General features: G+C 39.9%; 1 protein-coding gene across 2 annotated transcripts in view; it reads right to left on the bottom strand.

Moving 5' to 3' along the window:
* PRR5L (proline rich 5 like) overlaps positions 1 to 25,616 on the bottom strand; it is a 96,311-nt gene extending 70,695 nt beyond the window's left edge. Inside the window, exon 1 of one of the 2 annotated variants that reach the window (XM_051964216.1) lies at positions 25,281 to 25,616. The gene's annotated coding sequence lies outside the window, so the exon portion shown is untranslated. Of the gene's footprint in view, positions 1 to 24,875; positions 25,037 to 25,280 lie in introns of those variants that run through there. The other variant, XM_051964218.1, reaches the window with a different exon arrangement.
* Between the last annotated feature and the right edge of the window lie 1,214 nt (positions 25,617 to 26,830).

Below are 26,830 nucleotides of genomic sequence, written 5' to 3'. Positions count from 1 at the left end.
AAAAAGAGGAATTTTTTCAGTTCCCTACAAACATTTATATGAACCAATGCAGATAAAAGTGAGCAAAACTAAGAGATCAACAAATATAAGGAAAAATAAGTTTCAAAGACTTAAGATCTCTGATTTATAAATATATATTTATTATAGATAAATAAAACTATAAAGCTGGGTGTCTATCTACTCTATTAATCCACTTGCATTAATAGTGTATTTATCAAGCACCATTTTAGGCTAAGAGCTCTCAAGAAGTCATGCCAGCAAAGTATAAGCTCTCTCGGGTCTAAATAATCTACAAAGACTTTGACTTTTTTATTATTATGAATGAACGAATTAATATACTATTTATATATTTACACATTGTTTCCCCATAGTATAGATTGGAATAGAAGCTCCTTGAGGGCAGGGCTGTTTTGCTCTGGTATGTATATCCCTGATAATTAATACAGTATCTAGAATTGATAGGGAATAGAAATGATTTAATAAATTTAATAAATGCCTGTTGATAATAAATTTAATAAATGCCTGTTGATTAACTAACTGAATATCCATTGTCCAGAAACTATCATTTTATATGGCTGGCCACACAATAATGAATTTTTGGTCACTCTCTATATATACTAAGGTCTAGATAGAAGTCAGTAGATGGAATGCCCTCGGCTGATGAAATAAAGGATCTCTGAAAATATAGTAATAATGATCATAATAATGATAGCAACTGACATTTATATAGTGTTTTAAGGTTTACGAAGCAATTTATGTACATTATTTCACTTAAAACTTAAGATAATCTGTAAGGTCAGCATTAATGTTGCATTTTATAATGAAAAAAGGGAGGCTCAGAAAAATTGAGCATGCAATGGTGAATGCTGAAAACTATCTTTGCATGTTGTTTGAAAAATAAAAAGCTATTATTATTATTTTAAAAAGAAAAGAAAAGAAAGAAAAATTGAATGACAGGTCTAAAGTCATTTGTTGAGTAAGAGTTGGAGGCAGAAATCAGGCCTGAGTATCTCTGGACAATTAAATCCATTTATTGCAATAAGTGCATTTGTATGTAATGAACTGAGTTTTATATTAGCAGAAGGCACTCGTTATGATGTTATAATGAGTCTTCTTTACTTGAAGACTGAATAATCTATAAGAAATTCTTTTCTTTAGAGTAAATTAATCTAAAACACTAGCACTATGGACAGAATCAGTTATTTTCCAAGTAGTCCCAAATGAAGGATGTATAATACTTTGGACTTTGACAAGTTTAAGTTTAAAAGACCCCAGCTGTTCTGAAAAAGATCAAGGGTTGGAATGGACTGCAAGGTCCAAATGCATTGGCAGTGTGATGTGACCACCAAAAAATGCTAATATATTACGTTAGAAAAGAGCATAAATTCAGGAATTAAGAGATGATCTTCATCTCATTGTGGACTTCAACTGGAGCAATGGGTTCAATTATGGGTACCAAGGTTTAAGGAGGACATAGATTGGTCTGAAGAATATATATAGGGCCCTGAATCAATTTTGTACTGGCAAACTGGCCAAAATAATTGAAGAGAAAAATAACCATTGTTGGAAAGCATGTGAGATTAAAAAAAAAAAAAACATTCTGAGATATTAGTGGTGAAGCTTGTCGACTCTGGAAAGCAATTCCAAAAAACTGTGACCCCAACGTCACCCAACTGAGCACACCCATGATCTAGACCCATACCCCAAATATTTGTAAATAGCTCTTTTTTGAGAGATCAAAAGACCAAAAATTAAAAGAGTCAACTGTCTAACAATTGGGGAATGACTGAAGAAATGATAGACAAATAGTTTCTCATGGGGTCGCCTATTTTGTACATGAAAGGGTTTTTTTTTTTGCTTGTTTTTGTTAAACTCAAAAATAAAAATTAAATTAAAAAACCAAAAGCAAAAAAAAAAAAAAGTGGTGCCTATCTATCAAGGCAAAGCTGATCAAACTATGATCAATATGAATAAAATGAAACAAGATGGCAACATAGAAATCCGCAAAAATGCGGACATCCAAGAAACTTGGGAAGAGTTGTATGTAGTGAAGAGGAGCAAAAAAAAGTAGGACTTTATGAATATTATACTCACTGACTACAATAAAGTAAAATAAAAAGAGCACAAAGGAGGGACAGAGAGAAGACCAGTATTTGAGTTGGAAAGACTTGCATTCAAACCATCTAGATGCACACTAGCTGCCTGACTTGCATTCCCTAAACAATTCTGACATTTTAAATTACAATTTGCCAATCCTTCTGGAAGAGAAAACTTTCCCCACACTCATAAAAATCACAGGTATAGGCCAAAAAAAAAAAAAAAAACACACACACACACACACTAAAAAAATAATAATTCAATCAGATTAATGTTATGATCAAACTTGATTTGAAAGGACTGATGAGAAAAAAGCCCTTCCAGGCCAAATATATATATATCACACCAAAAGAATAAGAATTCAGATTAATGTTGTTTTTTTCAAATCAAAAACATGATTTGAGAGAACTGAGGAGAAAAAAGACCTTTCCTGAATAGAGAGGTAATAGACTATCAGCACAAAAGGTTGCATATGTTGTCAGATATGACTCATTTGTTTATTTTCTTAACTTTTCCCCTCAGTGTTGCAAGAAGGCTAAATCAGAAGAGGGGGTATTATTGGGAAATCAGAGTGATGTTTAAAAACATCAAAGCAATAATAAAATATAAAAAAAAAATAAAAGTGTGATAAACAAGTGTCAAATTGGCAATTTTCTCAGAATGGCCAAGAGATGGAAGAAGAGAATCCCGAGGATTTGACATGGCTATAGAAGGCAAATTCAAGGTCTAGACAGGATAGTTATGTAAGAGGACTTCCTAAATGATGAAATAGGGCAGTTCTGGAAAATATAACATATAGATATAACCCACTAGGGAAGGAGAAATGGTGAAAAGTCACGTCAGCATCCAACTGTTGTTTCAAATACTGAAAAAATGTATTTTCTCCCATTTAGGTGAAAAGTTAACCAGAGCAGTTCCAGTGGTCTTGTGATGGAGAGAGCCATCTGCACCCAGATGGGGACTGAATGGGGATCACAACACAATATTTTCACTTTTTTGTTGTTTTCATTCTCATTTTTTCCCCTTTTTGACTTGATTTTTCTTATGCACATGATAATTGTGGAAATATGTATGGAAGAATTGCCCATGTTTAAAATATATTAGTTACTTGCCATCTGAGATTGGAATAGAGGAAAGGGAGGAAGAAAAAAAATTTAGAACCCAAGGGTGAATTGCAAATTATCTATGCATGTTTTGAAAATATAAAGTTTTAATTAAAAATTAGTTAGCCAGAATCACTCTTGTGGAGAAAACTGGTGAATTGATATATCATTAGAAATGGACCATACCACCAAAAAAAGACATGGCAGCATGATCAACATCAGTCTTAGATCTGAGTCCCTTACCCATCGAGTCTCATTTTCATCTGTGAAATGATGATAGAGTTCATTATTTAGAGATGAAGAAAATGCCTTAGAAATGTTAATGTTTACATATTGGATTACTTGCCATCTAGGGGAGAGGATGGGCAGAAGGAGGGGAAAATTTGGAGCACAAGGTTTTGCAAGGGTCAATGTTGAAAAATTATCCATGCTTATGCTTTGTAAATAAAAAGCTTTAATAATAAAAAAATTAACATTGCTATATAAAGAAATGCATCTCATCTTCATCCTCCTTCTCCTTCTCATTATTGAAGTAGTAACTAAAAGTTAATGAACCTCTCTCAGCCTCTGCTTCTTTACCTGTAAATTGGAGAAAAGATATAATAACATTTGCCTTCTCTTTATAAACCAAAGATCACTAGTCTGCAGTGGTTCTCCCTACCGCTGTCCCTAATTTTGTATCTGTATCCCAAGTGCTTAGCTTAGGACATGGCCTATAAGAAGTACTTAAATGCTTTTCATTCATTCATTCACAGATGACTAAATGTAAGTACTACATAATAAATAAATAAATAAGACTTATCTGTGCCCTAGGCTGTCCTCCAAACAGCAATAGTAACAGCTCTAGAGAAGCAATGTCAAAGTGTCTTGAGACTGGGAATCAGAAAGCCTGGGCTTAATTTTAATCAGCTCTGACATGTGCCAAGCTATGAGACTTTAGCCAACTTATTTTGCTTTTCTGAGACTCCATTTTCTGCAATACGGTCTTTTTCCTGTAAAAGATTAGCCCATAGATGGAAAATGCCATTCACATCCAGAGGGAGAACTATAAAGATTGAATACAGATTGAAGCATACTATTTTTACCGTTTTTGTTGTTGTTGTTTGCTTTTTCTTTCTTGTGTTTTTCCTCTTTTGTTCCAATTTTTTTCACAACATGACAAATATGGAAATATGTTAAAAATAACTGTACATCTGTAAACTATATCAAACTGCTAGCTGTCTTAGGGAAGAGGGAGGGAAGGAGAAAATATAATCTAAAAAAAAAAACAAAGCCAAAAAAAAATCTAAACAAAAATTAATGTTGAAAACCATCTTTACATGTAATTGGAAAATACAAACTATTGGGAAAATAAATAAATAAAATGAGATTATCCCATATCTAATCAGTTACCAAAGACTGTCTATTCTATCTTCTTAATATCTCTCTAATACACTCTCTTCTCTCCTCTGACATTGCTATTCCTCTGGTGCAAACCTCCAATGTCTCAAAACTGATTAAAACCACAAAATTCCTGGTACCTCAACTCAAATTTCTCCCCATTCTATCCATTTTTCATTCAGCCACCAAAGTCATTTTCCTAAAACACAGGTCTGACCACGTCACCCCTTACTCAATAAACTCCATGGCTCCCTATTGCCTTCAGGAGCAAATAGAAAAGAAATTGAGGTCTAAGTTATAAAGGACTAAATTTATAAAGGACTCCCCATCAAATGATCCAGTCATTGACCTCCTTTTTCCTTGCATAAGATGCATCATGGGCCCATACTTACTTAGGTGTGAGTAGTGCAAAAATGAATCCCCCGTGGTCGTTGCATTATTTGCATGTTTCCACTGGAACCAATGGCCATATTTTACATAATTATAATAAATGTAATATGTAGTTATATGTTAATATATGAAATATAACAATAAATATAATTTAGAATAATGTGAACTGAAATATATGCAATTGCTTCATGGGATTCATTATTCACATTAATCAGAATCTAGCAGTATTTATAGGACAGAAAGTTGGCACGGTGGATAGAGAGCTGGGCCTAGTCAGGAAGACTCATTTTCCTGAGTTCAAATCTATCCTGGTACTAATTAGCTGTGATCCTGGGCAAGTCACTTACCTGTTTGCCTCAGTTTCTTTATCTATAAAATGACTGAGAGAAGGAAATAGCAACTCATGCCAGTATCTTTGCCAAGAAAACCCCAAATGGGGTCACAGTCAGACACAACTAAAATGATTAAATGCTTTACTTATACAACAAGCTGTGAAACCTATACAATCAATTTCAAATTGACATGGTCCAAAACAAATGAGAGAGCATAATCAATGGATCAATCAACTTGCAGTGATTCTACGTAAGTCACTGTGCTAGGTACGGAAAACTACAATATGAAGAATGAAATAATCCCTACTCAGAAAAAGTTTAAATTCAACAAGGGCATATATATATATACACATATATAGAGTAAATAAGTAAATAGAAGGTAGCTTGATATTAATTGCCAAAAAGAGTAAAAAGTTCAGTAGAGAAACAAATTAATAATGCCTGATGACGTATTTCAATCTTTGAGTCCACAGTCTATTCCAACTCATCAGGAGCTGGGAAGGACATTTTTTCATTAGTCCTTGGAAGTCAAGATAAATCAGAAATTTAAACTAAATCCTCATGTCTTTTAGTAGCAAGACTGTGGCCCAAAGAGATCCACAGGTTCCCTTAGCAACAAGACTCTGGCCCAAAGAGATCCACAGGTTCCCCTAGCAACAAGACTGTGGCCCGAAGAGATCCACCGGCTCCCCTACCAGCAAGACTGTGGCCCGAAGAGATCCACCGGCTCCCCTAGCAACAAGACTGTGGCCCGAAGAGATCCACAGGCTCCCCTAGCAGCAAGACTGTGACCCAAAGAGATCCACCGGCTCCCCTTCCAGCAAGACTGTGACCCAAAGAGATCCACTGGCTCCCCTACCAGCAAGACTGTGACCCAAAGAGATCCACTGGCTCCCCTAGCAGCAAGACTGTGACCCAAAGAGATCCACCGGCTCCCCTACCAGCAAGACTGTGACCCAAAGAGATCCACTGGCTCCCCTAGCAGCAAGACTGTGGCCCGAAGAGATCCACAGGCTCCTCTAGCAACAAGACTGTGGCCCAAAGAGATTCACCCGCTCCCCTCTTACGATGGTGAAGTTTATACTACAACAGTATTAATATTTCTGTTTTGGCCACAACATCATATGTCCCAATATTTTTCCTCTGGATACAGTTGCTAGAATCCCATGTAAAGTAATATCATTCTTCCTCTGAATAGATTTACTCACAAACTCTCCCTGCAAGTATTGTCCCATGAAAACAGGGGCAATCGCTCAGTAATAATACTCCTCCACATCGGTCAACTCAGGCAATGCAGAAAATGGACCATTCTTCCAAGGACCTAAAGGCCTTTCTCTGATTCTCTTAATATTTCAGGGCTATCCATATAACTAAGGCTCTCGGAGAAACTCCCAATTTAGGTATGACCTTGGTAGTCATCAAGTTCCACATCTGAATATGGTTCCTTTCTACAATATACTCAGGAAGTAGCTATCCAACCTTTGTGCCAATAATCAACCTCCTACTCAAGCATAAATTGAGAAAGGAGATTTCTTCAGAAGTCTAAAGAAATATATATATATATATATACAACTTTATATATATGTATATATATATATATTACATATATATTACATATATATTACATACATATATTATATGTGCATGTACATATTACATATATACACATTACATATGTATTACATGCATATATACAAATGTATTATATATCTGCACATATAACACATATATTAAATTATATCTATAAAAACTTTAATCTGAATTCAATCTAAAAACCTCCAGTAAGGAAGGAATCCTATTCCCTTCTGCCTGTTGGGGCACCCTAATTATTAGGAAATTCTTCCTTTAGATCAAGTCCCAAGCTCTCTTGAGATTTTTGCTTTTAGAGCAAGTCTTAATTAATAATACCTTTCCACATGATATCTGAAGCTGGTGAGAAAGTCTTTTTCTTCTCTTGAAACCCTTGACCATCTCGGATGGCCTCCCGCTTTATCAATGTCCTTCCTAAAATGTAACGCCCGGTACTGAAGCTCCTGGGCCAAGATGGAGGCCAGCAGGACTCCCAGAACCGGGGAGGACAGCATAGAGTTCTGCAGACCGGTACCGAAGGTTCTCCTGAGGAGACCAGCCTAAAACGGGGCCACTTGAGGGAGAGGTAAAGCAGCAGGCTGTGGCAAGGTCTAAAGCAGTGCAGCTCAGTCTAATCCCAAATTACCTTAAGAGCCCTTTGTGAGGTTTTGGAAAACGTTCAGAGTTTTTTTTTTGCATTCCTACCATAAAGAAAACAAAAAGCCCAATCCCTTCAGGTATTCATCCTGCGAACACACAAAACGCTACCTGAGCTCCTCCCGTCTCAGAAAACCACAGAGCAAAAATCCAGACGAGTCTGTTCGGCTCCAGGCTTGGCCAGAACCTGAACCACAAACGCATTCGGCGAAGCTCTGAGATCTGTGGGGGCCAAGAAGAGCCCGGCTCAAAGAACTCTGAGAGCATCAGGGACCGGGGACCGCCATCAGAGTACTAGGGGTGAAAAACACGGAATTCACTTCTTGTTTCTTCACCTTGGGAGTCTCCATGGCAGGAATGGGAAAGCCATCAGCCCTTGAGTCAGACGTGAGTGCTGACAAAGTAATTGTCCCCACTTTACCTCAAGTACCACATCTGTAAAATGGGCCGGAGGCACAAAGATCCAAGGATCTCCATCTGTGATTCCAGGAAGGAGCAGAAGGAAAGCTGCACACTTAGCTGTGGCAATTCTAGGAAGCCGAGGGAGAGACTGACTGGTTCGGACAATAATAGGAAAGATGGGGATCACTCCCATCCCGGGGAATGGCACACGCTTGTGACCAACCGACTGACGTCTGTATCTCAACTATTACAAAGCACTTTCCTCATTTTCCTCCCTCATTCCCACCAAGGTCTTTTACACAGTCCCCCTTCTTTTTTGACATAATCAGGCGCAAGCATTCTCCTATTCAATGGAACTCCTCACTGCTTAAGCTCTATAAATTGATAATTTTAGATGGCCCACCAAGGATGTTATAAATATCTAAATGGCTGTTGGCAAAAAAAATTGTCCCCACCAGTGTTATAAATGGACTTCTTGAACAGCCTTTGCATTACTGAAAAGACCAATAATACTGGAACTTCCCACTGCTTGAGTTGTTCTTGGTACTAGCCCCTCTCCAATTATCTAAGATCAGAAAAATAAAATCCATTGTATCTGACAATGGATAACTGATGCTGAAAATAGCCAACCTGAAGCACCTCTTCCAGTGATGTGCTGACTGTTTAACAGTCAGCTCTCAAAACAAAACACAAAATACTTTTACATTCTCTGCCTTCTTAATTAGCCTTTTCTCCATCACTCTCTCAATGTTAACCTTCCAACAGAATAATAAACCCAAGTCCTAATTTGTAGCATTTGCCCTTTTGGGGAGGTAGGGTTGTAAATGCCCACACTAGAAATTTAAATATCCTTAGGCCCTTGCTCTTCTAGGGTGCTAATTCATTAGCCTGTCACACTAAAAATAATCAGAAACACAGATAAATTCATGAGGGAATCGGGAAAGAAAGAAGCTCAGTTTGAACTATGGGGCTACATATCTGGGAGCTGTTCAGAAGTAGCCAAATCTAGATCTGGGTGGGTTACTATTTTTTTTAATGAGGTGCTAACCTGTTAAATCTATATCGGATTGCTTGCTATCTTGGGGAAGTGGGCAAAGAGAAAAAAATGGAGAAAAAAGAGAAAAAAAAATCTTGGAACACAAGATTTCGCAAAGGTAAATGTTGGTAATCATTTTTGCATGTATTTAAAAAATAAAATAGTATTAATTTTTTTAAAAAGATTAACATGAAAAAATAAATAAATGAGGTGCTAAGATCCCAAAGATTCTTACCACTCAAATACAAATTTGATTAACACACACACACATAGTTCACTTCATAGTCAGATCTTGAAAGAAGAGCAGAAGTCATTTATTCTTGCTTTCAAGAATTAGGTTAGGGTTTTTTTGGGGGTGGAGGGAGTTTCAAATCAATTAGCATTTATTAAGCCAAGCTTTGTAATGGGGATACAGAGAAAGGCAAATGTATGAGTCTCTGCCTCAAGAAGCTTCCATTCCAATAGAGGAGTTACATGGAAACCACTAAGAGGCTACAAGATTTCCAGAATAAGAAAATGAAATACTTGAAGACAACTATCATATCCTCACTAGACTTCATCTATTCTTCTCCAGGTTAAAGCATTCCTAGTTTATTCAAATGACCCTCAGGTAGAAGAATCCTAAGCACTCATCACTCCAATTCTCCAATTGATAAACTATTCAATATAGTTTTCTGAAATTAAAGAGTTAATTCCTAGTTTCTTCAAATGACCCTCAGGTGGAAGGATCCTAAGGCCCTTTGCCATCAGCACTCATCTCTCCAATTCTCCAATTGATAAACTATTCAATATAGTTTTCTGAAATTAAAGAGTTAATTCCTAGTTTATTCAAATGACCCTCAGGTAGAAGGATCCCAAGGCCCTTTGCCATGAGCACTCATCTCTCCAATTCTCCAATCGATAAACTTTGTTCAATATAGTTTTCTGAAATTAAAGAGTTAATTCCTAGTTTATTCAAATGACCCTCAGGTAGAAGGATCCTAAGGCCCTTTGCCATCAGCACTCATCTCTCCAATTCTCCAATCGATAAACTTTGTTCAATATAGTTTTCTGAAATTAAAGAGTTAATTCCTAGTTTATTCAAATGACCCTCAGGTAGAAGGATCCTAAGGCCTTCAGCACTCATCTCTCCAATTCTTCAATTGATCAATTTTATTCAATATCATTTTCGGAAACTATAGAGTTAACAAACTGGAGTCACAATTAGAGCTGAAAGGGGAAAATTTAGAGGTCATTTAATCCAATCTCTTCATTTTTCAGATCAGGAGACCGAGGCCCTACAAATTAACTGACCCAAGTCATTCAGATAACAAAGGGCAAAGATGGCATTCAAAATTCAACCGGGATCTGCACTAAGTTCTCCAATTCTAACTTCACTGAGTTGGTCATGAACCAGTCTCTTCCTATCCATGTCTCTTTCATTTCATAAGAATGCAAATAATTGAACAACTTCAGAAAAGAGTAGTATCTGTTCAGTCTTCATATACTGCCAACAATCCCGGTCAGAGAGCCAGCACTGGACCTTGAAGGCCCATCACTCTGGAAGAGGCAACAGCCCAGGTCTGACCACATTATTCCCTGGCTCACGAAGTTTCAATAACCTCCTCTTTCCTCCACATTTAAATATAAATTCTTCTGGCCTGGAATACCCTTATTTCACATTATTCCCTATTTTCTTTTAGCCAATCTTGCCTCTTGTTTCCCTTACAAGACATTTTCATCAGAGACTTTTCTAACTCCTGGACTCTCTACTTCCCTTCTAGTCTCAGAAAAACAAAACTTTTCTGAGCTAAAAGTATGCACGTGCACAAACACAAACACAAACCAAGTCAGGAGTCAAACAACTGATCATTGAAACTCTCCCAATGATGACAGACAGTAAACCAGTGATATTTTTCTAAAAATACAGAACTTTGTTGATTTAATCACCAACATTTTCTGCACCAAAACTCTCTACTCTAACTCCTAAAATGAAATTTGGAAACCCAACATATCATAAAACATCAGGATAAAGGAGAAAAAAGATGAAGCGGAAAAAAAGATGAAATAATTCATATTTTCAAAGGACCTCTTAAATTATAATTTTAAAAGTTGTACAGCATTGATAACTTTATTTATTACAAACCATCAGGATAAAGGAGAAAAAAGAGGAAGTGGGAAAAAGAGTAAATGATTCATATTTTCAAAGGACCCTGTTAAATTATAATTTTAAAAGTTGTACAGAATTGATAACTTCATTTATCTGGCCTAGAGAACTGAAATTAGGGGCAGCCATCTGCATCCAAAAAAAGATCTAAGGAGAACTGAATGTAAATCAACATCTGCTATGTTCACTTTTTTCCCGTTTTTTTTTTTTATTTCTCCCATGATTTTTCCCTTTTGCTCTGATTTTTCTTTCCTAACATGATTCATAAAACAATGTGTATTAAAAATAAACTTAATACAATTAGAAAAAATGAAAAAAACATCTGAAATTAAATGAAACTTAATTGAATGAAATTAGGCGTAGCTAGTTGGTACAGTGAATAGAGCGAGTCAGAAGGATCACTTTCCAGAGTTCAAATTCTGCCTTGGATGTTTGTGTGATCTCAGGCAAGTCACTTCATCCTGTTTACTTCTGTTTCCTTATCTATAAGATGAGCCAGAAGTAAATGGCAAACCACAGCAGTATTTTTGCCAAGAAGACTCACTCGGGGCCACTGATGACCAAACTTCTACTCTCTTGACCTGCAGAATCGCAGTTGAGAGCATCCTTGGCAACCATGTTCTCCAACTCATGTCCAACACCTCCCCAATGAGTTTCATCTTCCAGTCTTTGCTCGTGCACTTAATAGGAAGGGAAACCCATTCTTCTTCTGAATAGTACTGACTTTTTAGGCGGTTTTTATGGGACCAAACTGGACATATCCAATCCCCCTCCTCCTTTTGATGGTCCTTCAAACCAGGAGCACAACTACAGCTTTCTCTAAGCTAACTCTCCTTAATTCCTTCGGTCCATCCTCAGATGATTTGGGCTCACGGCCCTTCACAGAACCAGTGTTTCTCTCATTTCCTAGTACCTTGAGGGCCCCTCCTCTGTCACATTCTTCCAACAAATGTCAACAAGTATTTATTAAGTATTTCCATGTGCCACGCACTAAGTCACTGCCAGGAATGTTCAGAATTCACATGAATTGTACAAACATTTGTTAGGTCATCTATTTATGAGATACCCAAAGCACCATGCTACGGACCAAATAATGTCAGTCAGTCCATGACTCCCCGTAATCACTTCCTTCCAAAGATGGAATTAGGGGTCAGCAAGGTAGGGCAGCTGCCTGGGGCCCAACATAATGCAGGGAACAGCAAGTTTTAAAGGATAAATGCCTACCTTTTTAATGCCAGAGATACCTACCTTCTATAGAAAGTGGTATAGTGAAAAGAGCTCTAGATCTGAGCCAGAGGAACTGGATCCTTCTACTATGTTCTGTGCAATCCTAAGCAAGTTACTTTTCTCTGGACCTCAGTGACCTTATCTGTAAAATGAGGATACTGGACTAAATAGCCTTTCAGATCTCTTCCAAAACCAATTTTCCAATTTCCCCTATATACATCCTGTGTTTACGTAATTGTTTGCATGCTTGAATATAATCTCATTGAAGGCAGAGATTGTTTTTGCTTTATTTTTTTTTTTTATCCCCTGCAGTTAGACAGGGCCTGGCACACAATATGTACTTAATGGGGATATTCATTATCTATAGGAACTGTGAGAAGTAGACTGGTCAAGAATAAGGGCAGTGGATGAAGCTTTGTTCTGACTCTTCAAGCTAATCTTCCTCATGTATAGTTTGGATATCTCCACACAAAGACTGGGGTCATATCTCCTTGACGGTACATAAAAAGTCTCTTCTCCTTGATTCACTGACTACATAATGAGAATGAACAAATGCATGAATGAATGCATGAATTACTCCCCAATTATTGATGTTGTTTGTCCTTCTTTCTCAGAGAACCATGGCATCAGAGAGGTGATACCATGATATGCAAGTGAATTGGATTTCAATGAGAGGGGGCTATACAAGGTCACTTGCCTCATTTTCTCTTTCAGAGCCATGAGGATCCAGTGGCCAGATCAGGACAACTGGAGATGGCCCTGGATGTGGTGAGAAGGACCATCAAGAGGAGGAGAGGGATTGGATATATCCAGTTTGGTCCCAAAAAAACTGCCTAAAGAAAGCTTTTTAAAGAAAAGGTCCTTTTAAGAGGTATCAATTTGGGCAATCACCCATTCAGTGATTAAGGCTAGATAGGGAAGAAATGAGACAAAGAATGGCCTTTTTTAACTTAGTTTAAAAAAAAAAAAAGAAATCAATCTGGGAATGGAAGACCATCATTTAATAGATGTTCAGAAGATGAAAAAAAAAAAAAAGCGGTTTTTTGAGGAAAAAATCCCAGCTTTTAACAGACACAGGAATAATGCTCTAAACCATGAATAATTAAAGCAATGAAAATTAAGGCAGCCCTGAGGTCTCATTTCACATGCCCATCAGACTGACAAAAAGTGACAAAAATGGAAAATGACAAATTTTGGAAGGTTAGGGGCTATATATTAATGTATTTTTTGGTGGAACTGTGAACTGATTCAGCAGTTTTAGAAGACAGTTTGGAATCATGTCCCAAAAGCTATTAAACTATGAATACCCTTTGAAACAAAGATACCACAGCTAGGTCTAATGCCCTAAAGATTTTTTTTAAAAGGGAGGTGGGGGGAAGAACACAAATGTACAAAAATGTTTATAGTAGCTCTTTTTGTAGTGGTAAATTATTAGAAACGGAGGGGATGGCTGGACAAATTATGGTCTACAAATGTGATGAAATATGATTGTGTTATAAGAAGCAATGAAAAGCAATGATCCACTATGAAAAGCTTGGTTCTTCTCAGTGGTTCAGTGATCTAAAGCAATCCCAATAGATTTTGGACAGAAAATACCATCTGCATCCAGAAAAAGAACTAAGTATGTATAAATCAACACATACTATGTTCACTTCTTTTTTTTTGTTTTTTGTTTTCCCTTTTGCTCTGATTTTTCTCCCCCAATATGATTCATAAAGCAATGTGTGTTAAAATAAATAAATAAATGGGTTTTTTGAAAGAAGCAATAAAAGGAATGGTTTCAGAGAAACCTGGAAAGGCTTGTATGAAATAGATTTTGGACAGAAAATGCCATCTGCATCCAGAAAAAGAGCGAAGGAGACTAAGTGTAAATCAACACATGCTATGTTCACTTCTTTTTTCTGCTTTTTTAATCTCTCCCATGGTTCTTCCCTTTTCCTCTGATTTTTCTCTCCCAATCTAATTTATAAAGCAATGTGTGCTAACAACTAACAAACAAAGAAACAAATGGATTTTTTAAAGCAATGAAAGAAATGGTTTCAGAGAAATCTGGAAAGACTTGTATGAAATAATTCCAAGTGAAGTGAACAGAACCAAGAGAACAATTTATATAATAACAATAATACCATAAAAACAAAGAACTCTGGAAGACTTTATAACTTTTTTCAACAACAATTACCAGCTACAATTCCAGAAGATGGCTCATGCTACAGACTTCCTGATAGAGGGATGATGGACTCAGAGTGTAGATTAAAAGAGGGTTTTTCGTTTGGGTTTGTTTTGAACATGGATAATGTAAGGAATTTCACTTGATTGTATATAATTATAACTGGTTTTGTTTACCCTGCATTCTCGGTGAGTGGAGGAGGGGATGTGGGAAAGTGAAAATTTGGTAAGAAAATAAAATAAAAATTGAATTAAAAAAAGAAAGAGAGGAAAAAGCCAAAGGGATGGGGGTGGAAGGCAATGAAGAATGAGTCAGGGTATTTGGAAAAGACAGACAGATTAAGTCAAGGCTAGTGGGAATCAGAGCCACACCCTGGACTTGGCCCTCAGAACAGAGATCAGAGAGCAGGACTGGGTCCCGAGGGCAGGATATGGTTGTTCCCCCCCCAGCCCTTCATCTGGGAAGACCGCAGACACCAGCCCTGAGCTGTCCCCCCGTGCTGGGGAGGGCAGTCAGCTCTGAGTGACCTCTCTCCACCTCGGGCCCACTTCTCACCCGAGTCTCTCCCTCCTCCTTTCAAAGGCCCATCCAGGGTGTGGTCCAGAGCCACCAGCCAAGTCTCACTCAAACATCAATCGTCCAGCCATAAAGAAAGAGCAACCCGAGTTCACAGGGCCTAAAGTGCATCTTCTCTGTGGACTGCACAAGTGCCCTAGGTTGTTCCTATTGCTCATGCATTTCAGCCCCCATTTGGGGTCTTTTTGGCAAAGATACTGGGGTGGCTGGCCATTTCAAAGCAAATAGGGGTGAAGTGACTTAAGTCACGTGACCAATAAGAGTCTGGGGCCAAACCTGAGGAAAAGGAGTTTTCCTGATTCCAAGCCTGGGGCTCTATCCACTGCACCACCCAGCTACTTTGTATCCCAACTAAAGTCCCACCGTCTACAGAAAGTCTTCCTTAACCCTCTTAATTCCAGAGCTTTCCCCTCTTTTGGATATCTCTCTATCTATCATCTTTATATTGTGTCTCTGTGTGTGTGTGTACAGAGAGAGTGAGAGAGAGACAGACAGAGACAGAGAGAGTGAAAAAGATACAGAGAGATACAGAGAGGGAGAGACAGACAAGGAGAGAGACAGAGAGACAAGGAGAGAGACAGCGAGATACACACACACACACACACACACACACACACACACACACAGAGGAGAGACAAAGAGATTCTGAAAGAGTTTGTGGGCTGCCTCAGGGCCCAGATACTCTTCACAAAATAATCCCCAAGATCCCCAAGATGGTGTCAATAGAGGTGTGTACAATCTTCAAATTAGAACCTGATCTGGATACTCTTTACACAGTTCCCTGACCTAACTCCTCCTGGTCACCTGCCCTGTATTATACTTACACTGTCTCTATCACAAAATGCTATTAGAAGAATAATTCTTAGGGAGCCTTAAAATGCCCAATAAGTGTGTACTGTCACAGTGCTTGCTAAGGAGAGCCACAATCCTTAACCTTGCCTACAGCCCCAGACAAATGCATTTTAAAATTCTGTTAAACCCCATTTTTGTTCTTTTTTCTCTCTCCCAGGTCTTAGGAATACAGGTTTAGAAATAAAGGGTACATTCAACCAAGAAATGAAGAAACTACTATTTTGGGATGTGAAATAACTAGTCCACACAGCTAGTGGCTGAGCCAGAATTCAAACCCAATCCTCTGACTCCAAATCCAGTGTCCTTCCCAATGCTTGACTTCTCTCACATTTCTGGTAGAAGGTCTTTCAGTCTCTGAGACTCTGCTGAAAATGAGTTTGTGAAATATTGGAGTGGACTTCCAAAGGCAATGTCAACCCAACCGAGCCTGACTGGGTCAATTTGAATAAACATTTGCTACCTTCCCACCTCCCCTTTCTGTGGATTCTTCCCTTCAGCCCCTCTCCTCCCCATCCATAGAGATGGTGTCTCCCATACACAGTACATCCTCTTGATCTTCACAACAATCCTTTGAAGACAGACACTATAGATGTCTTGATTTTACAGATGAGGAAGCTGAGACTCAGTGAGGATAGGAGAGTCACCCATGATCACATCACTTAAGAAGCATCGGAGACAGAATTTGAACCCAGAGCTATTTTGTATCCAAATTAAGTACTCTTTATCATGCTGAAGAATTTATGGAAAAGAAATGTTCTTTTTAAAACCATCAGTTATTGACTCTTAGAAAATACATTTTCCCCAACCTCCACCTCAAAGAAATTTGGAAATACAGAAATTCATCTTCATATGGAAAGCTGAGGACAGAATGATAGATCTGAAGTTAAGGAAGACCTGGTTTTCTGGCAACTCCTGAGTAAGGGATCCAACTCTACTCCCTATACTAAACAATGAGGTCTTTCATCTCTAAAGTCCAAGACTCAATCAAACCAACCTGCATATAGCATCTCTAGGTTCTTCAAACCTCAGTTTCCTCATCTGTTTAAAAAAAAAAAAGAATTATACTTGTTGATTTCTAAGTTTTCTTCTGATTCTGGTCTATGAGCCAATGATATTAAATATATATATAAATGTGAGCTGCTACTATTTTTCTTATCAAGATATTTTTTAAAAATTAAGGGTCAGCTAGGTGGCACAGTGGATAGAGCTTCAATCCTGAAATCAGGAGGACCTGAGTTCAAATGTGACCTCAGGCACTTAACACTTCCTAGCTGTGTGACCCTGAGCAAGTCACTTAACCCCAATTGCCTCAGCCAAAAAAAAAAAATTAAAGCACGATAAATATGGTTTGACAAAGGTAGGTCCTTTAACATGGTCTCAATGAAAATGTACTTTCCCCAGTCTATGAGCCAATGATATCAAGTATATGTAAATGTGAACTGCTATTTTTCCTCTCAAGATATTTTTTTTTAAATTAAAAGATGATAAATATGGGTTGAAAAAGTTTAGTTCTTTTACATGGCCTCAGTAAAAATGTACTTTCTCCTGGTCTATGAGCCAATGATATCAAGTATATATAAATGTGAACTGCTATTTTTCCTATCAAGATATTAAAAAAAAAATCAAGAGGATAAATATGGTTTGGAAAAAGGTAGGTCCTTTTACATGGCCTCAATAAAAGTGTACTTTTTCCAAGTCTATAAGTTAATGATATCAAGTATATATAAAACTGAGCTGCTGCTTCCTAAAAATATGTTTTTTTTAAATGAAAAGAGGATAAATATGGTTTGACAAAGGTAGGTTTTTTTACACAGCTTCAATAAAAATGCATTTTCTCCCAGTCTATGAATCAATGATATCAATATAAGCTTACTACTTTTCCTATCAAGATACTTTTTAGAAAAATTAAAAGGTAAATATGGCTTGACAAAGGTAAATCCTTTTACATGGCCTCAATAAAAATGTACTTTCTTTCTGTCTATGAGACTTATAAAGGTGAGCTGCTACTCTTTGATATATATATTAATCTATATATCAAGATATATATATATGTATCAAGATATATATATATACATACATATATATATTAATTTAAATATGATAAATATGGCTTGACAAAGGTTAGTCCTTTTACATGGCCTCAATAAAAATGTACTTTTTTCTTAAAATCTGAAAACATTCCCCAAAATTTCCTTCACTATTATCTCTGCAAATAAATCCAAGTCCCCTTCAGTTCTAAACTCATGTTCCTATGAACCTTACTATCAAAATTATTCCTTGCCCTACCCCAATTTTTCTTCAGATTCCCATTACCCCAGTCTTTAGACTTTGGAAATAAATGAATTAATTCACACTGAGTTGTCAACAGCTTAAAGATAGCCTAAGATGCAGCCTGCAAGGAAGGTCATATTTACCTTTTTAAAAAGGTTGCCTAGAGAGACTGGGAAAAGAATGAAAATTCCAGTAGCAAAATGTCCCGGAGAGGGAGATTTTCACCTTTCCAATGGCCCCTCAAATCAACCAACATCAGTTTTTATTAAGAACATACCTAACTCAGTGCTAGGCAACATACTGGTACAAATGAAGTCCCCATAGCCTGTGCTACTCCCTCCTCCCCTTCAAGAGGAAAGCTAGACTGGAAGACTTGATAAAATCTTCTAGCTAGCAAAATTGATTATAGGGCTAAAGTTATTAATCTGGGATCCTTTTTAATAGTATTAATTTAATTAATTTAATATTATTAGTTTTCTTTGTAATTCCATGTATGTTATGCATTTAAAAACTTTTTGAGAAGGGATCTCTGGGCTTTATCCAAACTGTTAATTAAATCCATGATATACAAAAAAAGTTAAGAAGCCCTGGTATACATTCTAGAGAACAATCTGGAACTACACCCAAAACGGGCTATAAAACTGTATATACCCTTTGACCTAACACCACACAGAAATTTTTTTAAAAGTGGGGGGGAGGGAAGACCTGTTTGGTCTTTAATACTTTTTATAAAGTATTATAAAAGTATTTATACTGACTCTTTTTGTGATGGCAAAGAACTGGGAGTTAAGGCAAGACTCATCAATGGGGCAAGAGTGGAACAAGTCATGTTACAGAATTGTAATGGAATACAATAAGAAATGACAAGAAATATGAATGTTATGGAATATTATTGTTCTGTAAGAAATTATCAACAAGATGATTTCAGAAAGGCCTGGAGAGACTTACATGAACTGGTGCTGAGTGAAGTGAGCAGGACCAGAAGATCATTATATACTTCAACAACAATACTATATGAGGATCAATTCTGATGGACATGGCCCTCTTCAACAATGAGATGAACAAATCAGCTCCAATAGAGCAGTAATGAATTGAACCAGCTACACCCAGGGAAAGAATTCTGGGAGATGACTATAAACCACTACATAGAATTCCCAATCCCTCTATTTTTGTCCGCCTGCATTTTTGATTTCCTTCACAGGCTAATTGTCACTATTTTAAAGTCCAATTCTTCTTGTGCAGCAAAATAACTGTATGGACATGTATACATACATATGCTGTATTTAACATATACTTTAACGTATTTAACATGTATTGGTCTACCTGACATCTGGGGGAGGGGGTGGGGAAAGGAGGGGAAAAATTGGAACAAAAGGTTTGGCAATTGTCAATGCTGAAAAATTACCCATGCATATATCTTGTAAATAAAAAGCAATAATAAAAAAATAATAAAAAAGAAACTAAAGGAAAAAAAAAAGAAATGACAAACAAGTCAGTTTCAGAAAAACCTGTAAAAACTTACATGAATTGATACAGAGTGAATTGAGTGGAACCAACATTATACACAGTAACAGCAATCTTATACAATGATCAACCATGATAGATAGACTTAGCTCTTCTTGGCAATATGATTCAAGACAATTTCAAAGACCCATGATAAAAAATACTATCTGCCTCCAGATAAAGTCTGAACGTAGATTAGAACATATTATTTTTCACTTTATTTTCTTTTGGTCTGTGTTTTCTTTCACAACATGACTAATATGAAAATACGTTTTGCATGACTACACATGTATAAACTATATCAAATTGCTTACTATCTCAGGGAAGGGGGAAGGGAGAGAGGAAGGGAAAGAATTTAGAAGTCAACATTTTTAAAAACATCAAAAATTATTATTATGTGTAATTGGGAAAAAAATAAAATATTATTTTCTAAAAATAGAATAAATTAAAGGAAAAATATCCCTGGCAGAATGGGGCTAGAATGTTGGACCTGGCTTGAAAGGATCTGCCTCCAAGACATACTTTCTAACTGTGTGACCATGAGCCACTCACTCAATGTCTTTAAATGTCAGTTTCCTTTTATGGAAAAAGAGCAGGTTAGTTTTTCATGGCCTTTCAAGTCCCTTTTAGCTCTAATCCTTTGCCCCTTTAAATTCAGTTTCCTGACATCAAATCCTGCACACTTTATTTCTACTATCCCAAACTTTTTTTCAGCAGGTTCCATCAGAGAAAAGTTATCAGAAGATGCTCCACAGTAGGTTCTTTTTCTTAGGGAGAAAAAAAATACAATAAAAATACCAAAAAAGTTCTCAGGACAGTATGGGATTTTCCTAGACCATAAAAACAAATGGAAACACATACAGATTTGAAAAAGTCGTTCCAGAAATCCACAAACTTCTCAATCTGATTAGATCTTCCAAAGACAGGCATACAGAACACCAGTTCTTTGCTAAATCTTACACAAGCATTTGCAAAGAGGCAGAACCAATACCCAAGACCTTCTCACTTTGGCTCGTCAATATTATTTTCAAACGGCATTTGTCAGCCCAGTGTGAAGATAATTTAAGGAGAGCCACTTATGCTGGAATAGAATAGTCTCTGTGACCAGAATATCTTTTAAAACAAAGGAGCAAGAAAGGAGACCCCATGTAATGAATTATAAATTTGTTCCCATAGAGTTAGGGAGAGTTATCACCTTTTAGGAAGGGCTATGCAGGGGTCCTCAAACTATCCCTCAAGTCCTCAAGTGGGCCAGATGCAGCAGCTGAGGACGTTTATCCCCCTCACCCAGGGTTATGAAGTTTCTTTATTTAAAGGCCACAAAAAAAAGTTTTTGTTTTTACTATAGTCCGGCCCTTCAACCGTCTGAGGGACAGTGAACTGGCCCCCTATTTAAAAAGTTTGAGAACCCCTGGGAGTGTCTAGAGCAGGGCCTCCAGGGCATGTCATTGGGGCTGGAGAAAAAAGTGAGGGATTTAAGAGAAAGTGACAGGACTCTTCAAGTTTTGGAAGCATCACTACATAGAAGAGATTTTTCATTTCTTTGCTAAGCCTCGGAGGGCAGAGCTAAGAGCAGTGAACATGTAGAAAAGCAAACCCCAAGATCCTTGCTAGCTATAAATCAATGAGCTTATGATCAATTTAAAAAAGAATTTGTATTGATAAGTTACAAATACTTACATCCCTTGTTCCAGTGTGCCATGAGGGGGACTCTTTGGAAGGTATGGGTTCAATTAGCTGATTGCCAAGAACTATTTCAACTCAAGAGCCTGTGAAAATCTGATCACTGCATGGTTGCCCTTGAAATATTAAAACAATCAGAGGAAGGTCTCTGATCTCTTGGATAAACAGATGTTGTATGAAACAGAAAAATGCAGGATTGGCAAAGCAGATGGGGGTGACAGTGGCCAATCATTGACCCCTGGGGGTCTCAGTTTCCTCATCTGTACAATAAGGAGACTTAGCTAAATGATTTCTAAAGTTCCTTCTGGCTCATCGGTCATAGATTAAGCTGCAGGAGAAATGTAACCATAATGACGCGACTTTTCTACATCATTTTGACGATTTACTAATGTTTTCCTCAAGTCAACCCTGTGAAGTAGGTAAGGAGACTATCCCAAACTTCCAGATGATGAAGCTGATTCTCAGAGATATTCATTGGGTGGAAGTATGGCATAATGGGGAGGACACTGGCTCTTTCACTGATAATAATAATGGGTAGCATTTATAGAGGGTTTAAGGTTTACAGAGTGCTTTATCATTCCTCATGGTAATCCTCTGAGATAGATGCTATGATAGGAAAACCAATGCAAACACAGATTAAGTGATTCGACCAGGATCAAACAATGAGTTTTCAAACTCAGCTCTTCTCAACGACTCCAGTAGCTTTGCGAGCCAGCTGCTTCCTTAATATAAGCCCACCTCATCCCTTGGCAACCTTTGAGGGTTGTCACCTGGCCCAGGAATGGTTCTCATCCTGTCTGGCCTTAGCAAGACACTATTGTATTATATATACCAACTATATTATTCTATTATATATACCAAAAAATTACATGTGATCTTCCCTATTTTCCTGACCAGGATGTTCAATCTCTGAGCTGTCATGACTTGCTCATGTCCTAATCTTGTAAGTGAAAGAAGTAGAAATCTAAAAAGAAAGTGGATAAAAACAGAAACGCAATACAATGTATTTTTAGGTCACCGATGGTCACAGCCTTCCAAGGGGATGCTGAAATATTACAATTAATTAGTTCACGTCAAAGAGCCAGGCCCCCAATTTTGGCTCCTCCATTACATGTGCCCGTGAGCGGATTATTTCAATTTTGCATCTCCTGTAAAGAAGAAGGAAATGAGGAAAATGTTATGGTTCTGGCTCCAGCTCTCTGCCTGGCTCTACTCTATAATGACTGGCCAGATCTTGGCTAGCTGCATCTCCAGCTCCAAGGCCAAATTCTCAGGCAGTTTAAGAAATGTTGGCCAGTCGTGTCCAACTCTTCATGACCTCATTTGGGGTTTTCTTGCCTAAGATAAAGGAATGGTTTACCATTTCCTTCTCCAGCTCATTTTTCAGATGAGGAATCGAAACAAATGGGTTAAGCTGACTTGCCCAGTGTTACACAGCTACTAAGTGACTGAGGTCGGATTTGGAGGATTCCCAGGCCAGTGCTCTATCCACTGGGCCACCTAGTTTAAGAAATACAGAAGGACAAAAATCAAAACCAGAAGGCACCAATTAACAAAGGTCCAGACAAGGTGAGTTTTTCTCATGCACACACCACAGAAGGAGTCTGGGGAGAGAGGAAGGAGAAGGGAACCTCCTTCCCTCTAGCCAGCTAATTTTAACTGGAGGGTAATTGGAGCTTCTCAGAAACTTCTAAGTTGGGCTGTCCCTGCCTCCTGCCCTGACCTATTGCTTTGTTTAGTGAAAATGGGCCTCCTTTGAGCCAGGAGAGGAATTTACCAGCTCCCTACAGTAGTGTGTGAAATGTAGCAGCATCTGGGGGAAAGAAATGCCATTCCTGCCCCAAGCTGTGGTTAGGATTGCCACTGCCGGGTCAACCCAACCCATGCTTCTCAGGCTTGCTAAGTGAGGGCTCTCCTGGGGAGGCCAGAGAATTTAAACAACTCAATGAAACAAATGTTATTACAGCAGTCATTGTGTTAAAGCGATGAATGACCCAGGCCCCATCATTCAGGGCCTTTAACCTGCTTTGCTGGCCCTTTCCCAGGGCCCACAAAAATTCTGTTTATTTTCTTCCAAATACAAATTGGGCACTGCAGGTTTGCCTGACTTAAATCTGGCCGGATTCTTCCGACTAATTGAGGAAGGAATAACTTGAAGCAGCTTGATGTAAAGTGCTTTTGCTATCAAAGGACTTGATTAGAAATCCTGACGGCCTTCCAAAGGAAAATCCTGCCCTGCTCTGGATTCTGGTTCTTCTTGTATAAAAGGGAGGCTTAATAACCTAGATGACCTAGCCCTCGCTCTAGCTCTTGGAACTCATGCTTGGGAATGCCAATAGTTCTCTAGGTTGTAATTTGTATAAACTTAATTAAGCTATTTTCTTTTTCTGGACCTGAGTTTTCCTCGAGGAAGGGGAGGGATTGATGGAGTCCCTGAGTCCCCTTCTATCTCTCTGGCTTTCCCTGGTCCAACCGTCCCCTTGTGCCAGACGCGTCACCCACTTGGTCAGAAGTGCCAGCTTCAGGCGTGGGCCCCTTCGAAGAGCCCCCCCCCCCCAGCAGACAGCACAGAGAGCTTGCATTTAGTCATATGGGCAAATGGGGGTAATTGAAACCTTGCTGCACCACAGGATTGCAGAGCCTTCTATAAATACTCCCTACTTGTTGCTGACAAACACAAAAGGAGCTCGGAGAGGGAGGAGATGTCATATGACTGGGAGGCGGGACCCCCAATTATTAGCCCGGTTTTTCTAACGTCCCTCTCCCGGACCCAGTTGGATGGAATCCCGCACAGGTCCTTCCCCTCGAGCCCACTCTGCACGCAGACACATAAACAATAGAGACGGGACCCGCGAAGGGGAACCACAGTCTCCAATCAGAGCCCAGAGAGGCGCTCATAATGGAAAGTGCATCTGGACTCGGAGGATGTGGCTTCTAAATCCACGTCGGACCCGAACACCCAGGGGTCTTAACAGAGAAAAAATGATTTCCAATCTAAGGGAGCCCACTCGGAGAAGTGTCTGGAGGCACGGAGGGGACCCAGCCCCCTCGGGGGTTCGCGGTACCCCGCAAGTGCGAGCTAAGGGAGGGGAGGCTGGAAGACCCAGAGTCTGGGGAAGGGTCGCCCCGGAAAGCCGCTGGCTCCCCCTCCCACGCCTCTCCTTTCAGATCCGCTTCTCAAACAGAGCACCACAAAAACACTCGCGCACAAACAGCCGGGCGGCGTGCGAGCCCTGCCTCAATCGCTCCCACCCGGGAAAGCTGCTAATGGGTTTTGTCCCTCGGGCGGCCCCGGGGTGCTCCCCGAAGCGAGAATGAGAGCCCCTCCAGGGCGCAGATGCCCCGGGGGGTGGGGGTTACTCTCGTCCTCGAGCCGGCTGGAGCCGGCGTCCCGGGGCAGAGCTGGCTTTGTCCTGGGACCTCGCTCGCTCTCGGCCCGCCCCCTCCCTCCCAGTCCCAAACGTGGGGGGCGGCTCCCACTCACCGGGTCTCTGGGCCACCTGGGTCCTTGCGTGGGGCCTCGAGGAGAAAGCGAGCCCTGCTCCTGGGCTCTCCAGCAGCCACGGAAGCGGGCGGACAAGTGTGCGGGGTCCCCCGGCAGCGATCGGCTGCCCTGCCCTGCCCTGCCCAGCCCGGCCGGCCCGCGCTCACATCACACCCATGGGACCACCGGCCGGGGGCCAGCCCGGGACCGCCTCCCGTCCCCCTGAGAGAAAGCAGGCTCCCGGGCGCGGCAGGCACGCCTCCGGCATCGCGGGGCTCCGCGCAGCCTCCCGCTCACCCTTTTCTGGGGTGTGCACGGCTGAAGCGTCTCTCCATCCCGCCCCCCCTCCCGCCCCGCTCCACCCCCGCCCCCCAAGCCAAAGCTCCTCAAGGAGGCAGCGCTTACATCCAGAGCAACAATTTCAGGAAGTCGGAGTTCTTTGACTTGAAAAGCCCGGGAGGATGTAGCAGGTCAAGCGAGCTCCGGGGCTGCATTTCTCTGGCGTGAGACACCCCTCCTCCCCCCAAACCTGGGGCCTCTCTAGCGCTGCCTGCCAGGGGGATCCCAAGCCAAGCCAATCAGATCGCACATCCAGAGGAAGCGAGGTCATGCACGGGAACCGAGCCCTGGGCATTGGGGGAGTGGACTGTCCCGGGCAGGGACGGACACCCAGTAGGTCTAAGAAACCTGGAGGAGGGCTCCGGGGCCCTCCGGTCTGGGCGCAGGGCCCCGCCCCTTCCCCTGCCACCCCCCCCCCCCCCAGCCGAACGTCAGAAATCCGTCGGTATTACCCTGAGCAGCCGGTGGGCTCGTAAACAAACAGCCCACCGGGGTCGATGGGAGACTTCGCAAAGTCTGCTCGTGTCCTGGAAAGGGCGCCTCAGCCCAGAGAAAAGTTTCTGGACCACAATGCAGCCGAGTTTCCGAGCAACTCTTCCAGGGTGGCAGTTTTCCTTTATAGACTGTGCTTCCCGGCACAGCGCGTCCAGGACTCAAAGAGTTAATGGAGTTTGCAACAACTGAAAGCAAAGCAACCCAAGGGGGAACGAGGCGAAATAGAACCCAAAGTGTTATTTGAAAAAAACAACAAGAACCAGTTTCTTTTCTGCAGCTCCAGGTGTTAAGAACCTCATGCAGCTGGCTGCAGAATTCACTGGTCTGCTTTATTTCAGTGCTCTAGCCACCCTGTAGTTAAGCAGGAAACCTTCCAAAAAATGCTATCTGCTTACACATCAGACTTACCCTTTGATGAGAAGCTCCCCCCAAATAATGACTGGCCAGGGTGACATTTGCAAAAGGGCAAAGGCGGTTGTCTTGTTTAACGCTGATGCTAGTCACCCTTTCAGCTCTTGTTTGTGTCACTGTAATTTCCCAAAACAGTGTCCTGATTATAAGAAGGGGGGGGGGGTCTTAAATATCATTTGGGTGTGTGTATGTGCCTGTGGGTCAATCTGAAACTGAATGCTTAAGAATTCTGTTTACTCTAACAACTGAGTATTAAGAGTCTACTATGTGTCAGGCGTGGGGCTAGAGAGTGAGGATAGAAAGATTAAAAAAGAAAGGAAAAGAGAAAAACAGACAGAAACAGACACAGAAAGAGACAGAAATAGAGACAGATAGAGGGAGAAACAGACAGAGACAGAGAGACAGACTGAGACAGACAGAGGTGGGGAAGGGAGAAGGGAAGAGGGAAAAGGAGGGAAGGAAAGAAGAGAGGGAGGAAGAAGAAAAACAATTCCTGCCCTCAATGAGTTTATTTTCTTTTTATAATGATCAATAAGTGAACACCCCATGTTTGTCACCCCAGGGTAGCATTTATAAGGGGCTAATTTTTTTAAAAAATAGAGTCCATAATTTTGTGATTGGAAAACAATCCATTCCAATCTTGCTGACTTACAGATGAAATTGAAGGCAAAAAATTGTGGCTGATTCAAGGTCTTTGCAAAAGGCAGAGG

The sequence above is a fragment of the Antechinus flavipes genome, chromosome 6 (assembly GCF_016432865.1).
Source record: "Antechinus flavipes isolate AdamAnt ecotype Samford, QLD, Australia chromosome 6, AdamAnt_v2, whole genome shotgun sequence".
Lineage (NCBI taxonomy): Eukaryota > Metazoa > Chordata > Mammalia > Dasyuromorphia > Dasyuridae > Antechinus > Antechinus flavipes.
This window is presented reverse-complemented; position numbering and strand designations above follow the sequence as displayed.